Source organism: Neofelis nebulosa, chromosome 3 (assembly GCF_028018385.1).
Source record: "Neofelis nebulosa isolate mNeoNeb1 chromosome 3, mNeoNeb1.pri, whole genome shotgun sequence".
NCBI lineage: Eukaryota > Metazoa > Chordata > Mammalia > Carnivora > Felidae > Neofelis > Neofelis nebulosa.
Genome location: NC_080784.1, coordinates 186553567 through 186573292, shown reverse-complemented (window position 1 = coordinate 186573292; position 19726 = coordinate 186553567). Strand labels below are relative to the sequence as shown.

The 19726-nt window shown below is 42.4% G+C and overlaps 1 long non-coding RNA gene and 1 pseudogene across 1 annotated transcript in view; one reads left to right on the top strand and one right to left on the bottom strand.

Annotated features, from left to right (window-relative positions):
* Positions 1-19726, top strand: part of LOC131507741 (uncharacterized) — a 151940-nt gene that overhangs the window by 9915 nt on the left and 122299 nt on the right. The gene's annotated exons all lie outside the window — the stretch shown is intronic.
* On the bottom strand, positions 406-16728 carry LOC131507740 (annexin A2-like; annotated as a pseudogene).

Below are 19726 nucleotides of genomic sequence, written 5' to 3'. Positions count from 1 at the left end.
GGAGGGGAAGGAAAAAAAAGTTAGAGAGGGAGGGACCCAAAGCATAAGAGACTCCTAAAAACTGAGAACAAACTGAGGGTTGATGGGGGGTGGGAGGGAGGGGAGGGTGGGTGATGGGTATTGAGGAGGGCACCTGTTGGGATGAGCACTGGGTGTTGTATGGAAACCAATTTGACAATACATTTCATATTTAAAAAAAAAATAAAAAGTAAAAAAAAAAGTAAAAAAAGAAAAAGCAAATGCACAGCTGTTAACATTTTTAAAGTTCCTGTGGGTCAGAAACATTTCCTGTGCCCCCAGGGATACAAATACTACACTTAGGACAATATTGAGCTTCATAATTAAAGCCCCTAGCACGTTGCTTGGTGCACACACAATTCTGTGGATTCTGAGGAGGTGAGAGGACCCCGTGTCTTGGAGGTGGGGCGTGGGGGAGAGAACAGGGTGATATCTGAAATAGCACTAAAGGCTGAGCCCTCCGCCACAGGACACGGACAGCAAGAGAGGGCTTGAGGAAAGGGGGAGGAGGAAAGGGAGGTGCTTTCCAGGAAAAGGGAACAAAGGCCAGGATCAGAATGGGACCTTAGAACTTCAAGGAATTGCGGCTGGCCTGCTGTAAAAGATGAGCCTGGAGAGATAGATAAGGCAGCTCAGATAAAGATACAGGAGGACGTGCATGCTCTCTGAGGAGTTTGGACTTGATCCTCATGGCTATAAGGAAACTTGCTGAGAAGTCACGCGTTCCCATTTCCAGCCCAAGAAGATCTCCGAGAACGTTCAGGGTGGCTCAGCGCAGGGGCCTCCACAGGCTGGGTGCACCAAGGTTGCCTGATAAATCTGCAAAAATACCTCTCACCCTCCCATGCCTTCATTCAGTCATGGGCGCTTTCAAACAATGCAGCCCATATGGCGGCTGTTAGTTTATTTCGGCAGAAATGAGCACTTTGTTTCCGCTATCAGCTTCTACTGTCCTGAAAAGCTATGGTTGTCAGTGGTCCTTCACTTACCTGGTGGTGAAAGCCAGGAAACCGGGAGCTGTCTGCAACTAACCCTTTCTCCATGCACCCTCCACAACCAGGGGAGACAGGCCTGTCAGTTTCCCCTTTCCGATACTGATCAAATCTCGTCCCTTCTCGGCTCCCTCTGTCCTTGCAGTTCAAACTGTTTGCATCTCTGGCCTCAGGGCTCTGGAGTGAGCGCTGCACGGGTCTCCCCCCTGGTCACACCTGGATTCTTAAATGTAGGTAATCTACGGGGTCCCAAGCAAATCCTTTACTCTTACTAAGTCCTTATTTCCTCCTCCGGAGATAACGCATTCAGACATCTGCCTCAAGGGGCTGTAGCCGAGATTAAGTGAGATACTGAGTGAAGCATTTTGCTTTACTGCACGGCGCGTGGTAGAAATTCAATAAGGGTTTGGTATTATTATTACAACCCTCTCTCCACCTCCCTTCTGTAATCTATGACTGCCTAAGATACCCAAACTCTATAAATGAATAAATGGGCCTGGTATTAGTCATCGGCCTCTTGGATAGAGTCCGTGGGAGTCTGTCGTCTGAGTGCAGAGATCTGTCATCAACCCTGAGTTGACACAGGCTGGGTAGCACACAGCCTTTCAGGATTAAAATGTGGATCTATACTTTTCCCACCCCCAGCTCAAGCTTCCAGCAAGGAAGAAATCCCCCTCTTTCACTTCTTGGTTAGCCCTGGCCCTAAACTACTAAAATATGTGCTGATTAGCTGTGGTCATTCTCCATGTCCTGAGTAGCTATAGATCGCCGATTACACAGGCAACCGTGGATCCGCTGAGTGGGATATTGGGGTTTGGGAGGGTGGCAGAGGGCAGGGATAAGGCATTATCCTACCAGGGCGTGATTGGGGCAGACACCTCTGACACGAAACCCTCACCTCCAGAATGAGTAGAAGCTTCTCTTACAGCACTGGATGATGGAGTGGGTATGGAGTGGGAGTGGGGTGGAGGAAGAGAGCAGAGAGAGGTCTCAGATTTCCCATGCATCTTTCCTGGCCAGTATTTTAGAACTCCTTTCAAATCAGCGGGTTAATGTAGCACAGCGAGGCCACATCAGGCTGGTCCCAGACTGGTGCTTGGGATTAATGTATCATGAAAGAAATCAAGAATGTGGCCAGAGACCAATTAGAAAGTCAGTGGTGGGGGGGATAATAGTCAGCAGGGATTTCACACCCCAAGGACTTTCTATCTGCCCTGAGGCTCTTCTTCTCCCTCCCCCCACCGACTGACCAACAGCTTTTACCTCTCACCCTTGTCCCTCTCCAGAGCTTGGCCCAGAGAGTGACTTTGCAGAAGGAAAGCTACGCAGTAGACTAGGAGCTTATGAGCTTGGGGGAAATGCTAGACTGGGTTTGAATTCTGGATTTACCACTGATCACCTATGAGGTATTGGTCAAGTCACTTAACCTCTTTGAATCTCAGTTTCCCCAGCTGCAACGTGGGGACCATGTTGACGTATCCAGAAGATGCAAGGATAAATGTGTTAGTGTTTGCAAAGCGCCTGACGGGAGATTCCACTGATACTTGTCACACTCAAGTTAATTCTGTCTCACTTTTTTTTTTTTTTTCAAATGAGTCACAGCTTATTTATTTATTCTTTGTTTATAAAGCAAATATTCAGTTTATTCATCTGGGTATGAATAAGAGGCAAAGTGTTTCACATCATAGATTTCACTTCCAACTCCTTGGAATGTTCATTTCCTTGGCTCAAAGGAGAGAGTAGACACGAGAGGCAGGCAATGTTTGGCAATGGAAATAAGGATGGGAGGGGACAATGCTAACGTCATCCTCTCAGGGATGGGCATAAGGGGACTGTTAGTCACAAGCTATTTTCTGGAACTGTCAGCTGGAAGCAAAGTCGCACCCCTCCTGGGGCTCAGTCATCCCTACCCCACAGGGACAGCAGCACTTTCTGGTAGTTGCCCTTTGTGTCTTGCTGGTCGCAGTAGTACAGGGACTTGCCATACTTCTTGAAACAGGACCTGGTTTTCAACACCGTCCACTTCACTTCGAGAGACCATGATTCCAGTCAGGAATCTCTCGGGAGTTCCCTTGCCCTTCATGGAGTCGTACAGTCGGTCAGCAAAATAGAGGGGCTTGTTCTGAATACGCTGGACCAGGTTCAGAAAAGCAGTTTCCAGGTTTCTCCTTTGGCCTCCTTCTTGAGGCTCTCCAACGTGTCATAAGGGCTGTAGCTCCTGTACCTGTCAAATACTTTCTGGAGAGGACACACTCTGCTCCGTCATGACACTGATCCACTCGGGCACATCAGTTCCTTTCCTCTTCACTCCAGCATCATAGCGATCCCGGTCAATCAGTTCATAGTCAATGACAGGGCCATCCTCTGCTCTTCGTCCTTTTGCGAGGGCAACCATCAGCTTGCAGAAGTCACCAGATGTGTCAGAAATGATGTCGTTCTCCAGATCAGTCTTGTACGTTTCCTTGTCGACTTTGCTAATTTCTCGAAGCTCTTGGTTGGTCCTTGAGCAGATGATCTCAATAAAGGAGGCCTCCTCAGTCCCCAGCCCCTACATGAAGGCTTTCAAGTCAGAAGCATCATACTGAGCAGGTGTTTCCAATAGGCCCCAAATCATGGTCTCCAGGTGGCCAGACAAGGCTGACTTCAGTGCAAATGCAAGTTCCTTTTTGGTCCTTCTCTGGTAGGTGAAGGTAGTATCCTATCTCTGTTAACTGCTGCAGCTGGTCAAAATGTTGACAATGGTGATCTCATCCACACCTTTGGTCTTGGCGGCCATTTCAATGTTCAGAGCATCACAGCATCAAAACTGGTGTTCACTTCGACCAACCTGTATGCACTTGGGAGCGTGGAATGATCACTGTCAAAGCTGAGCTTGCAGCGAATTTCATGAACAGCATTTTGAAAGAAGCTGGGCCGGGCACCAAGACCTGTGAGTGTCTTCAGTTGTGGAGTCCATAGTTTATTTTTTGTCATCTTAATAGGAATGAAGGAGAAAGTGGCTTGTGTTAGGACTTTTTGAGGAAGCTTTCTAGTGGGTTCTTGGGCAAGAATTAATAATAATGGTGATGGACAACATACATGGAGCATTCACTGTGTGCATGGACCTGTTCTAAGTTCTTTGCATGGACTACCTCATCTACTTACCCACCAGTCCCTCTGAGTTAGAGACTACTGTCATCCTTACCTTACAAACGAGAAGAGGTGCCCACATCCTCTAGAGAGTGTGCTCTTTATTCCTGCTGGATTGTTCCTTTGTCCATTAAAGAATGGCTTTGGTCTTCTCGTGATTTTTTAAAAATAATTCATTCAGGTGAAATTCCTATCACATAAAATTAACCATTTTAAAACGAACAATTCAGTGGCATTTAGTACCTGCCTCGATCTAGTTCCAGAACATTCCCACAACTTCAGGGAATATGTGACTTTTTGTTGCTGACTTTTTTCACTTAGTATCATGTTTTCAAGGTTCATCCACATTGTGATATGTAACACGACCTTCTTATGACTGAATAACCCTCCACTGTACGTACATACCACAAATTGCTTACCCTTTCCTCCGCCAATGGAGATTTGGGCTGTTTCTACCTCTTGGTTATTGTAAGTGAATGCTTGACTGAAATAAGACCTCCTTCTGATTTGAGATAGTCAATGAATGTGAAATTGTAAATAAAACCACTAAAGAAGGACTCACTTATAATGTATATGCCACACCAGATCTCCTGTGGAATTTAGAAGGAAATAGGATTCATGTTTCCTAAGTATTTTCTGTATGCTAGTGCACTCATGCACACAACCTTTGCCTTCTCATTTAATCCTTGCGATAGCCCATGAAGTAGCTATTCTGATGCCCATTTTACAAATGTGAAAACTGAGGCAAAAAGAAATTAGGTCTCTTGCTCAAGGCAGATCTCTAAGAAATGTAAAAGCCAGGATTTTAGCCCAGATCATCCGGCTTCAAAGTCCACACACTCTCTTTTAAAGAGTGGAAACAAAGTTTAATTCAATTGCAATGAAAAATAAAAACCAGTTAAAAATGACTCAATTAATATAAGCTGGAGCTTCGTTTGCCTCCGTATGTTTTAGCCGCTGGAACTGAAATATCACATGGGCCTTTAGTAAACTATAGCAGAACTCTATTTTATAGAATTTCAGCGCTTGTTGGAGAGTCACTTGACTCCTTTATCTAAAATCAAGGTCAAAAGGCAGTTTTATCTTCCTTCTAACCCTGACCAGATCCCCAAGAGATTTTCAGAGCTGTTTCTAACCTTGAGCTGACAGTTCTCACTCCAAGTTCTAGAAGTTCTAGATTCTACCAAGTTTTAGGTTCTGAACCTCTGGAGTTCAGAGGATACCATGTGTGCTTCTGATGTTAATTCTTCAGGGCCAGAACCACAGGGGGAAGAGTGGTTACCAAGGGTCCCAGTACAGCAGGCCAGCAGTGAGAAGCCAGCTGCCGAGCTCTCCAGTGCAGCTTTAACCCCGGAGGCTAGAGTTGCTGTGACTTCTGCTGGAAATCCAAACATCTTAAGCAGAGTGGTCATGCCAGCCCCAACCTGAGATGCCGAACAGAGACAGATGTAGACGGCAAGTTTTAAACTGTATGCTCTCAATGATCTAACAATTCTACTTCTGTGAATTTACCCCAAGGAAATTAGCATGGAAACTACAGATTTGACTACAAGGACTTTTTTTCTCAGAATTTTTGTAATAACCAAAAATCAGAGATAACCTAAATATCCCATATGGCAGCATTGGATAAGCCAAATACAATATATCCACGTAATGTAATACAATTCAGCCATTAAAAATATGGTAGAGAAAAATAATGTCTTGTTAAGTGAAAACAAGAATTAAGTCAAAAAGGTTTACAAAGCAGTACTGACTGCTAATCTAGCTGTCATCTATCTACCTCCAAAGCCTCGAAGTATAAGCCCTATTAACAATGGGAGTCCTCAGCTAAGGAAATTATGGAGATTTTTGTACTTTCTCATACTCTCCAGATTTTTTTTTTGTAGTTTACATGTTACTTTTGTAATTGGTCCAAAAAGTATATATTTAAACAAAAATTAAAATAGAGCCAGAATCTCAGAGCTTTGTTTGGAGAAAAACATAAGATCTCATTACTCTAATAGAATTTGCTTTCCAGAGGATGAGACTTGTGGTTTTAAAAATATATTTAGTTTATCTCACTCATCAGTCTAGATAGCTGAGAGCGGATGATGGTATTCTGGCTGTGACACTCCTTTTCTGAGGACCGCTACCTGCTATGGAATCAGGCTCTTGTGGTTGGTATGTCCCCTAAGTAGCTAAAGAGCGGGTACCAGCCATCTCAGTGAGTGTAGGAAGGATCTAGTGCCTTGCACAGAATTCCCATTTATTATATGTGTGTTCATTGACTGACAGAGCATCTTGACCCCCTGTAGAGGTCCCTCTGATAACCAGGAAGGAGATCTATTGATAACCTCCCCACTTTTATTAACTGCTTCAAGTAGTGAAGGTCTGACGATACTTTGAAAGCACTCATAAAGATGAGGCATTTTCTTTCTTTATGCTTCGTTTATATTCATACTTGGCATTAGGGAGCTGGCACTGACTTGGGGTTATGAAGCCTCCTACTCCTGAAAGCTCATGACACTATTGGCTCTCTAGTACGTGAAAACAGCAACCATACAACAGGGGGTCTGGAGGCGGGCAGATGCACACTTATATTATGCTCTGTGTCCAACCTAAAAGATGAGATGATCTTGGGTGCATTATTCATCTATCTGGGTCTTGGTGTCTGCATTTTACAGGATTACTGGGAGATGGAAAACATGTGCCCCAATCTCTGTCTCAGAGCATTTGTTTTTTAAATGTCTCCTTCCCTCCTGACCTCTCTCAGAGGCTTTGTTTTAAGTAAATGTGTGGTGTCTTCAAATCTTTCAAAATTCATCCCCCAAAGCAAGACTGCCATCCACCAACTGGATGACTTTGGGCAAGTTAAATAATTTGTCAATGCCTCGGTCCCTTCATTTATAAAATGGGAATAATAGTAAAAGTACTTAATAGGGCTTTTCTGAAGACCGAGTAAGTTAAAATATGTAAAGTCCTTAGAATAATGCTTGTCTATATAGGAGGTATATACTACTGTATAAGTAGTAGTAGTATTAATATTATTGTTATCATTATCATATTCTCCTCATACTTTAAGCAAGAGAAAAAAGGCACAATTTACACACAATATCCACAAAACAATAATATACCAAAGAAGAGATCTAACAAAAGATTTGCTAAAACTTTTGAATAAAAATTATAAACCTTCATTGAAAGGAAGATGATAACGAATAAATGATGTATACCATGTTCATGGAGAGGGAGACTGACTGGCATAAATTTGTATTTCGAGTCTCCATTTCAAGTCTCCAAAATTTCAAGATCTCCAATCTGTAAATTACCTCCTTTAAAAATTCTTTTAGAAAAGCAAGGGACAGAAATGGGTCACTTAAGACAATTTTGAAGAAAAAAATCTACAGAAAAGAAAATGTTATTAAGAAAATCATAATGAAGAGAAAATACATTTACAATACTCTACTGTATCAAAAAAAATCCATGTATAAGTGGACTTGCACCATTCAAACCTGTGTTGTTTAAGAGTCAACTGTAATTATAGACATAAAGCAGCTTGACTATGAGATAAATAGACTTGACTCTCTTCCATGGTGTTAAAAATGTCCTGGGATATTGATCCTCTCAACTCTTGGGGTGGTCTGGGGAGGTCTGGGGTGGCCTGGAGCCGCCGAAGCCCTGGGAGGGACCACCAATGTGCAAATCAAAGATGACCTTTTTTTATGTATTCATGTTGTGAAAAGGTTATGAAGCACTGGAATAGACAAGCAGACCAGAAAGAGCTCACATAGATCCTCATATACATGGAAATTTTATTATCTTCAAGAGTGCCATTACTAATCTATTGGGACAGAAAGGATTATTCAATAAGTGATACATACGTGTGTATATATACACACACCGGGTGGCTCAGTCAGCAGAGTGTGTGACTCATGATCTCTTGATCTCTGGGTTTTAAATTCAAGCCCAAGCTCCATGTTGGGTGTATAGATTACTTAAAAGCAAACAAACTGACAAAAACCATGACTATAGTCAAAAAATTAAGGAACCTTCTGGAAAAAAAAATTTATAGCTTACATCACAAAGAGCTAATTTCACTAAGAAATATAAGCCTTCTTGCAAATCAATGCGGTACCAATAATTTGATATGAACAAATAGATCACAGAAAAATTTATACAAGTGGTCTTCAAAAAATCTATGCTTTTAAATGTCAACCTCACTAATAGCAATGGAAACGTAAATGGCAACATTTTCATTACTACACTGAGATCCTATTTTGTACCTATCAGGTTGGTAAAAATCCAGAAGTCTGATTTATGATATCATCTGTGGTCTAGAAAACAGACCCTCTTACAGGGCTGTGGAGAGCAAATTTTTACAACCCTATAGAAGGAATTTGGCAATATCTGTCAAAAATACAGTTGCATATACCCTTCGACCATGCATTTCCATATCTAAGGATTTGTTCCCTAGACATATATACACACATGTGAATAATGATAAAAGAACAAGGTTACTCAGTGCAACATTGTTTGTATTCACAAAAGTTGGCAAACTACCAAATATTCATCAGGAACTGGTTAAATGTTAATTATAGTACATTCTTTCTATGGAATACTGGAGCTGTAAAGTGTAAACTCTTTAGTGCTGATACAGAATAATCTTCAAGGTATAGATAAAGGGTGAAAAAACCTTAAAACCACCACATACAACAGTGTATACAGTATGTTGATATTGGGGTTCAAAGGTGAAAATGTTTATACTTTGCTTTTATGTGCATAAATAATTTTGGAAGGATGCCAAGGGAAACAGGGTGACTGAGAAAGCAAGAGGAGGCTTGTCACTATAGGCCCTTTGTACTTCTTGAATTTTAAGCTGTATGTATGTATTGTCTTTCAGGTAAAATATTAATATATTTATGTGGAATCTGAGGAACAAAACAGATGAACATACGGGAAAGGGGAAAAAAAGGAGAGGGAAGCAAACTATAAGAGGCTCTTAATGATAGAGAACAAATTGAGGGTTGAAGGAGAGAGGCGGGGGGGTGGGCTAAATGGTGGTGGGCATTGAGGAGGGCACTTGTTGGGATGAGTACAGTGTATCATACGTAAGTGATGGATCACTAAATTCTACTCCTGAAACCACTGTTCCACTTCTAAGTTTTTTGTTTAAAAAATTTTTTAACGTTTATTTATTTTTGAGACAGAGAGAGACAGAGCATGAGCAGGGGAGGGGCAGAGAGAGAGGGAGACACAGAATTCAGGCTCCAGGCTCTGAGCTGTCAGCACAGAGACCAACGCTGGGCTCCAACCCACGGACCGTGAGATCCTGACCTGAGCCGAAGTCGGATGCTCAACCGACTGAACCACCCAGGCGTCCCACACTTATATGTTAACTAACTAGAATTTAAATAAAAATTTGAAGAAAAAAATAATGAAATAATAATAATTATTACTATCCTAAAAAAAGATTAATATATTTAAAATTTACCAAATTAAGTACATTGAGATTCAAAAAATATTTTTTAAGTTGATTTATTTATTTTGAGAGAGAGAGAGAGAGAGAGACAGAGCAGGGGAGGGGCAGAGAGAGAGAGGGAGAGAGAGAATCCCAAGCAGGCTCCTTGCTGTCAGCACGGGGCCTGACACAGGGCTCGATCCCAGGAACTGTGAGATCATGACCTGAGCCGAAATCAAGAGTTGGACACTCAACCGACTGAGTCTCCCAGGCACTCCAAAATTTAAAATTTCTATACAATTAAAGGCATCATTAAAAAGGCGAAAAGATAAGTCATATACTGGAGGAATGAATATATTTTCAACACATGTAACTGCCTAAAGATTGGGATCCAGAGTTCCAAGTCAATAAGAAAAAGACAACCAATTCAATATGAAAATGGACACCAAAACAGAAGAAGAAACAGGCCTGCTCAATTGAATATTAACATTCGCTACTAACAATCAGAAAACTATACATTAAAATGAGCTACCATTTTACCGCTAGTAGGTTGGAAAATTCTAACAATCCCAAGTGTGGGTGAGAATTTAAGATATGGGGAACTCTCATCTCCCGCTGGTGGCAGTTTAAGTGGGTATCACCACACTGGAGAACCACACAGCAATCAACACAGAAAATACGCACACCTTCAACACAGTAGTCGCACTTTTTGGTACTTTTCACAGAAAAGTTCTGGCAAATGTGCATGAAGAAATACGGACAGGAAATATCCATTGATGTACTGTTTGCACTAACGAAAATTAACAGGGAAATGAATAACTAATGGTATAATTACACAATAAAATATATTGCAATATTCCTATGTGTATCAACATGGATAAAGCTCAAACACATCAGGTGGGATGAAAAGCAAATTTTGGAAAGATATCATGTAAATAAAATTTTAAAAATTCACAGTAATTCTATATAATGTTTGTGTTTATTTATATATATAGTAAACATTAAAAATACACTGGAATTAAAAATACTAAATTCAAGTAATGGTTACCCCTGAGTATAGAGGAGGGATGCTTGTAGGTCATATTTTGGCTCTTAATTTAGGCTCAGGTCATGATCTCACAGTTCATGGGTTCTAGCCCTGCATTGGGCTCTGTGCTGACAGTGCAGAGCCTGCTTGGGATTCTGTCTCTCTCCCTTTCTCTCTACTCCTCCCTTATTCACGTGCTCTTTCCCTCTCTCTTTCTCTCTCTCTCTTTTCATTCAAAAAATATTTTTTAATGTTTATTTATTTTTGAGAGACAGAGACAGAGAATGAGCAGGTGAGGGGCAGAGAGAGAGGGAGACACAGAATTCGAAGCAGGCTCCAGACTCTGAGCTGTCAGCACAGAGCCCGACGCAGGGCTCGAACCCACGAACTGTGAGATCATGACCTGAGCCGAAGTTGGACGCTTAACCGACGGAGCCACCCAGGAGCCCTGCTCTCTCTCTCTTTCAAAATAAATAAACTTAAAAAAAATCACTGAAAGAAAAAAGAAAAAGGTAACATTTTACAAAACTTGTCGGTAGGTATACTAGTATTATTTCCTATACTTTTATAATGTTTGAAATAATTCATTAACATAAACAAGAATGCAGTAGGGATTTAGTGGTAAGTATGAAAGAACACAGGTTTTTTTTCTGGTCAGTGTTTTATTTCCCAGCACTACTGTTTGTAAGCACCGGGACCCTGGGCAAGTCCCATTATCTCTTTAAACTTCGTTTCACCCAGTTGCAAAATGGGGGATAATTATAATAATTATATAATTATAATAGTTATAAGGGATAATTACGATAGCTATTAGATTAAGTAAGATGAAGATTGAACAAGGGGATAAATACGTGATCCTTGTACATAGTAAGTGCTTAGTTAAGTGTTAACTCACATTATCGCCATCTCCATTTGACTAGGGCAAGGGCATTCTTGAATAACTGGCTGTCTTTTGAAAATGAAATTTTGTAGGGGTGCCTGGGTGGCTCGGTTGGTTAAACATCCAACTCCTGATTTCCACACAGGTCATGATCTCACAGTTATGGGATCCACGATGATCGTGGAGCCTGCTTAAGATCCTCTCTCTCCCTCTGCCCCCTCCCCCAATTGTGCTCTCTCTCTCTCTTTCTAAAATTAAAAAAAAATGTTAAAAAAAAGAAAATGAGATTGTGTGCATTAGATTCCCAGAACATATACATTTTTGAACTGCAGATTTGTGTCCTTTGACCCACATCCCAAATTCCTCCACCTGCAAGTACCTGGTAATCACTCTTCTACTCTTTGTTTCTAGGAGTTCAGTCTTTTTTTTTTTTTTTTAAGTTTATTTATTTATTTTGAAGGGGCGTGGAGGGGGACAGAGAGAGCGAATCCCAAGCAGGCTCTGCACTCTCAGCGCAGAGCCCAATGTGGGGCTCAAACTCACGAACTGTAAGATCCTGACCTGAGTTGAAACCAAGAGTTGGATACTTAACCAACTGAGCCACCCAGGGGCCCCGGAGTTCAGGCTTTTTAGATTCTACATATAAGTGATATCATACACTATTTGTTTTTGTCTATCTGATGTATCTCACTCAGCATAATGCCTGCAAGGTCTATCCATACTGATGCAAATGGCTGTATGTCCTTCTTTCTCATGGCTGAATAATATTCCATTATGAATGTATACACACACACACACACACACACACACACACATAACATAATGTCTTCATCCATCCCATTGAGGGACACTTACATTGTTTCTATATCTTGGCTATTGTGAATAATGCTGCAATAAACATGGGAGTTCAGACATCTTTTCTATATCCTATTTCCACTTCCTTTGGATATATACCCAGAAGTGAGATTGCTGGATCATACGGTAGGTCTGTTTTTAATTTTAAATTATATTGTATTGTTAATTTTCAGTAATACTGTATTACATACTTGGAAGTGACTAAGAGACTAGATCTTACTTGTTCTCACCACAGAAAAGAAATGATAATTATGTGATATGATGGAAGTGTTAGCTAACACCGTGGTAGCTATCACATAGCAACATAGAAGTGTATCAGATCAACACGTTGTATACTTTAAACTTCACAACGTTACATGTCAATTATAACTCAGTTTTAAAAAAGCGAGATTTTAGTCTCATATCTGGATGACACGTAACTGAAAGTAAGGATATAAGCTTGGAACAGTTTCTTTTTTAAAGTCTGGTTTTAACAAGAAGCTGGGTTTTGACAAGAGCTGCTAATTAAGTCTGCAAGGAGGACACAGTGCTGATTAATCCAGCGGTACCTGCTGATCGCAGATCCCCGGAAATAGCAAAGGGTTGTCAAATTCTCCCAGCACTGGGGGGCTGCAGTTACACACCGGGCTCTTTTGGGCTTGTTTTCATGTAATCTGCCAGAATACTCAAAGGGGTACTCACTGCAGGCTTCTTGGTACAATGATGTACCTGACCAGTCCTTCTGTAGTTACTTACCGTGGTCCTTCTATATATCAGCATTGTGCAGGGCTGGGGCGACCCAGAAGCATCCCTGGGTCCCCTCAACAATCCCCCTGGGGTGACAAAGGCAAATGTCAAAGAACAAAGACCCGAACGATAGGACAAAAGTATGCAATTAAATTGCTTTGTTGAGTGGTAAAGACAACAAACCTAGGAATTCATAGGAGGGAGCGATTAACAAAGGCTGCAAGAAAGCTTCTCTAGCTTTGGCAGCCGACAAGTAGAAGTTCAAAGTAATGCCCCATCCTCCTCCACAGGAAGCATTGGCTTCTCTGCCCACATGGCTTACCCATGTGACTTGCTTTAGCCAATGGGAAGTTAGGAGAAATGATATGAATGAAAGCCTTAAATATGCTGGCACAGTTGGATTTTTTAGCCTTTTGCCATGAGATTGACAAATTGAGCATGCCCGGACGTGCCCCAGAGCCTGCAAACAGGTCCAGCTGAGTCCAGCCTAGATCAGTTGAACCACAGCCAACCTACAGGTGCCTGAGCGAGAAATAAATGCTTCTGGCTATGTGCCACTGAGATTTTATAGTGGCTTGTGACTCAGTATGACTGCAACAGTAGTTTGTTCATCTGTAAAGTGGGGAAAATATGTATTTACTTTCAGAGGTATTGTGAGAATTGAGTGCCATATAAACCAAATGTCTCAGATTCCAACACCCTGAGAATCCCACTGAGCTGACATTAATATTGATACCTGATTTACAATAGCTCCTCTGCTCATGAAGAAATTCCCCTCTTGGAAAACAGGCTATAAATAGTCCTGATGTCTCCCAGTGTTGGGTGTTCTCCTCCACCCACCAGCCCCCGGTCCCCATACGTCTGATCAGCTGGCCATTTGGTGGGGCTGCAATAGAGAGCCACTCACAAACAGCAGAGGGCTTGAACATCGTGATGCCGGGCAGCCTGACTCCCTCGCTCAACAAATATCTACGTCAGTGGTACCCTGGGTTAGATTCATGACTTGGGGTAATTGCTTGGAAGAGGGAAAAGCGGATAGAAGATATGCTCTCCCTCATTTATAATCAGTTGGTGAACTCCACAGCCTGGTCAGAATTTAGTGAAACAGCTCTTTCAAATGTGGAAATGCTTCCAGAATGGCAGGGTTCAGGAGACACCCTCTGACAGGTACCACAGTAAACCCAGTTCAGTTCTCCCGCACAGCCCTTGGGGCCCGTTGCTGAGTCTGAGTCCCTAGGGTCAATTTCCTCCCTGCCCTCTGTAAGACTTTGCCAATCGGTGGCCCTCAAGTCTGTCAGGCTTGTCTGAGCCTCAGCCATGAACAGCAATCAAGATACACTCCCAGGAGACATTCTGGCCTCCATGCAAATCCGAGCGTGCAAACAGTTTCTTGAGAGGTGGGGTACCCTTCGTCTGCTCTCGATGGATAGATCAGGTCCTGCGAGGATCCCTGCTTACAGATATAATGGACAGAAAGTACCAAGTAAATGGTCAGTAGCCAAGAAGTGTTCATTCTCTTCCACTTCCTGGAGGACTAGAAACGTGAGCTGGTTTGTCGAATAGTTGGAATAAAAAAAGAAGGGGGACCGAAGTCTCGGTGCCCGGGAGGAGCAAAAAAGTCCAGTCCTCAAATATCAGACCTTGGAGTCAGCTCCAAGATGACAGAATGAGACCAGTGGACTGAGCCCTGGTGGTCTCTGATTGCTCAGGGTTATTAGCAAGTAATACTCACCAGGTGTGCCTGCTCTGGGTGATTGCAGACCTGTGGGTCCCAGACACCCTTTTGGTGATGAGATTATTATAAGGCCTCCCAGAAATACTATAAATATTTCCTAAAGTCCTAATGAGCACTATTTTTCTTACACTTGTCACTCTTCTTCAAATGTGAACATTATTTACTTAAAATGGTTACTAATCCCCTATTAGCTTTATTTTTTAATTTTTTTTTTCACTAAGACTTTCGTTTTTTAGAGCAGTTTGAGGTTCACAGTAAAATTCAAGCAAAGATACAGAGATTTCCCATTTACCCCTTGCGCCCACACTGAGTAGACTTTCCCATCATCAACAACACCAGAGTGGTATATTTGCTACATTTGAAGAACCTGTATTGACATGTCATTATCACTCTAAGACCATAGTTTACATTATGGCTTACTCATGGTGCCGTATGGTCTGTGGGTTGGGACAAATGTATAAAGACACGTATCCATCATTATGGTATCATAAAGAGTATTTTCGCTGCCCTAAAAATCTTCCATGATCCGCTATTCATCTCTGTCCTTTCCCGTCACACACTCTGGCAACCACTGAACTTTTTACGGTCTCCATAGCTTTGTCTTTTCCAGACTGTCATATGGCTGCAATCATATAGTATGTGACCTTTTCAGATTGGTTTCTTTCACTCAGTAATATGCATTTAATTTTCTTCCATGTTTTCTCATGGCTTGACAGTGCATTTCTTTTTCACTCTGAATAATATTCCACTGTCTGGAAGTACTACAGCTTATTATTTATCTATCCACCTACTGAAGGGCATCTTGCGTCCATATTTTGGTAATTACTAATAAAGCTGCTGTAAACATCCACGTGCACATCTTTTTGTGTAGACAGAAGTTCTCAACTCATTTGGTAAATACCAAGGAGTGCAATTGCTGGAGCGTATGTTAAGAGTACGTTCAGTTTTGTGAGAAACCACCAAAATGTCTTCCAACATGGCGGTCCCGTTTTGCGTTCCCATTAGCAATGAACAAGAGTTCCTGTTGCTCCTCACCTTTGCCAGTGTTTAGTGTGGTCGGTGTTCCCGGTTGGGGCCGGTCTAATAGGTTAAGCTTTCTATTGCTTTCTTTTACTTTGGAGTCAATGTGGGACCCTTCTATAACAATCACTTTGGGAACCACCCGACAGTCCCCTGGGTTTGCCTGACCAACCTCGCCTGTGGTCTTGCCCAAACAACTCTGTTCTTCCTGTCCAGAGCTGTGAGCCACTCCAGATACAATCTCTTTTTCATGCCACGTGGAGGGAAGCAGTAGGTGGGCTTCTCAAACCAGCACTCACCTGAGGCATGCGGGCACTCCAGGTGCAGACAGGAGGCCTGGTGTGGGTCCCATGACAACATGTCCTGCTGCAGGAAGCCAAGGTCAGAGAAGGAAAGGGACAAGGGTGCTTGAGAGTGACAGTCAATTAAAAACACATTAGGCAGGGAGTTGGAGGCGTATGTGGGGGTAAGCTGTGTCCAGCCATCAGAGCTGCATACAATAACACCCTTCCTACTCCATGACCTCTCAGCAAGTTCTGCCTGGCTGAGCAGCCTGGCTACAGGAAGTGACATGAAATATGAACCAGGCCAGTTCTCAGTGATCGATCCAGTACATATTCTTCATGGACTGAATTGAAACTAGAAAATAAAAGCTCTTCTTACTAGGTATCAGCCAGCCTTCATTCTGACTCCCTGGTGTCCGTAGGTCGACTTACTAGGAGGATGACCCTTGGTGTTTCTAGTGCTTTAGACTTGCCCTGTAAAGAATCATCCTAGTCTCGGGGGCACCTGGGTGGCTCAGTCGGTTAAGCATCCGACTTCAGCTCAGGTCATGATCTCGCGGTTCATGAGTTCAAGCCCCGTGTCGGGCTCTGTGCTGACAGCTCAGAGCCTGGAGCCTGCTTCAGATTCTGTGTCTCCCTCTCTCTCTGCCCCTCCCCTCCTTACGCTCTGTCTCTCTCAAAAATGAATAAACATTAAAAAAAAATTTAAAAAAAATTACCTCAGTCTCTCTAAGTGACATGTTGAAGCAGTTTGTCACTCTGTGAGCACCAGGAACCATCAGATAGCCACGTTCAGCTTCTTGACCTATTGAGAGACCAACTGACATTTGGGTGGCCGTGTTCTCTGGTTTTCTCTTTGCAAAGTTTCCAGAAGACAAGCCCATGCCTGCTCAAAGCTGGCATTTTCTGAGCTCACTCACTGCTGAGTTCCTTGGTCATGCTAACAAAGTGGGGCATCAGAGTTCCTCCATCAACAGGAGCTCTCTGCTCCACTCTCTCCCCCACTGTGCATGTCCTCTCCTCCAGACCCTTGTTCAGGCAGTTCTCCCCATCAGATATGCTTCTCTAATCTGCCTGGCCAAAATCCTGCCCAGCTGGCAGGACTCAGTCCCCACCTCTGTGACTATCCCTCACTTCCTAACTACCACTGTTGCTCTCCATCATAGAATGCCTTGAACATCTTGCGTTTTCTTGGCAATGGGTTGTAAGGGTATGTACATTACACTCAGATGTGCATTGGAAATATATTTTCTTTAGTTTATCTATAATCTAGACTTACTTTTGAGTGTGCATCCCATGGGTATTGGTGGGGATGGGTGGGAAGTGGAGTGAGGGAACTATTTAGTCCAAAGTAATAAACTAATACAGTGTCTTTGGATGATGTTCAGATTCATTATGTAAAATGTCTCCTCTTCCAGATTCACCTCCCACCCTCACCCCCAAAATTCCCTCGTAAGATGGTGTAATGGTGGGACATGCAGAATTCTTGTGGTATGTGTATAAAGTCTTCAGACTGTCTAGTCATTGAGCCAGGCTCTGAGGCGAATATCTGCTGTCAGCAAACTTGTGGTCCCTTCCCTTGGCCTGGGCAGTGCTTCAGGGACATCCTCTCCAACAACCACTCACCAATGAACTCCACTCTTGCTTTCATTGATGTTTAAAGCAGCCCCTGCTAGAGAAGGCAGCCAGCACCCTCAGCTTCCTTCCACATTTCTCCCTCAGGGCACACACGTGTTTCTGGACACCTTCAAACCACACAGAAAGCTGGGAAGATTCAGGGAATCCTCAGGCTCTTCCTCTTGGCTACGGCAAACAGAGACACTGGTTGAACCTCAGGTATGGGCGGAGGGTCTGCAAGACTGGGATCTTCCAATGGAAGGAAGATAGAGGTCCCTGTGCCCCAGGGCTTCCCTGTGTCTAAGCTTGAGAGTCAGTCCTTCTGAGGACTAGGAATGTGTAGGGGCGGGAGCACAGAGGATATTGAGAGGATGTGAGAAGGGACAACCATGGCATCTGCTTTCCTCTTTCAAATTCTGCTCCTCTCTTCTGTCCCCCACCATCCTTTGGCTGGAAAGAGTGAATTTTTCTCTTCCCTCCTTATACTCTTTCAACCATTGTATCTAGTTGTCACAAGCAGAAGGAAAATTGTCTCTCCACCATTGATAGAAAAATCTTTGAGCTAGGGGGCCTGGGTGGCTCAGTTGGCTAAGTGACCAACTTTTGATTTCGGCTCAGGTCATGATCTCATGGTTCCTGAGTTCAAACCCTGAGTCAGGCTCTGCACTGACAGTGTGGAGCCTGCTTGGGATTCTCTGTCCCTTCCTCTCTCTCTCTCTCTCTGCTTCTGTCTCTGAAAAATAAATAAATAAATAAACAAACAACCATTAAAAAAAAATCTTTGGGCTAGACCTCCAAATCTATCCTTTGATATAACTAAAGAAATGTAGGAAACCCACTCTTTCCCCACCAGGCTTAATTGGCAAGCCCATCATTTGTTAATGAAGTCAAGTATCTGTTTTCTTCCACTCTCTGGTTATAAGCTTTGGGACTATCTCTGAGGGAGAAAGCTTCAAAGGAACATGAGTTGTAGGGGAAATTAAAATACATTGGTTTAATATTTGCAAATATGATCCCAATTTCATTTTGTTTAATGCTTGTGCTTTCATTTAACTTTTTATGGTTGTCAGTCCTCTTTCCTGAGTAAGTAAAATGCTTGTTTTATCCACCACGAAGATTCACACACTGTTATATACACAGCTAATTCACACAGGAAAATTAAAAATAAAATTTTACACCTTCACTGAAGTGTAATTGACATACAACATACTGCATATATTTAAAGAACACAACTTGATGGGTTTTGACACTTGTAAACACCCATGAAACCATTCTCAAAATCTAGGTAATCAATATATCTATCCCTCCCAGAAGTTTCAAATGCATCCCTTGTCCCACATTTCACCCCAACCCTTGCATGCCCTAGGCAATCACTCGTCAGCTTTCTGTCACTATAAACGAGTTGATATTTTCTAGAATTTCATGTAAATGGAATAATTTGGTATATACTCTTTTTTGTCAGACTTCTCTCACTCAGAATAATTACTTCGATATTCATCCATGCTTTTTGTGTATCCATAGTTCATTCCCTTTTATTACTGGATAGTAATGCACTGTATGGATATATCATCATTTATTTATCCCTTCTTTTGTTCATGGACATTTGAGATGTTTCCGGTTTAGGGCTATTACGAAGAAAGATGCTATGAATACTATGTACAGTGGACATATATTTTTACTTTTCTTGGGTAAATACCTAGGAGTGGAATGGCTGGCTTGTATGGCTTATATAATATATATATATATACACATATATATATATATATATATATATATCCCATTAAATAGTTAGGACATACCTATACTAAAAATTATTTATTGGAGCACCTGGGTGGCTCAGTGGGTTAAGCGTCCAACTTCGGCTCAAGTCAAGATCTCATGGTCTGTGGGTTCAAGCCCCGCGTGGGGCTCTGTGCTGACAGCTCAGAGCCTGGAGCCTACTTTAGATTCTGTGTCTCCCTCTCTTTCTGCCCCTCCCCCACTCATGCTCTGTTTCTCTTCATCTCTCA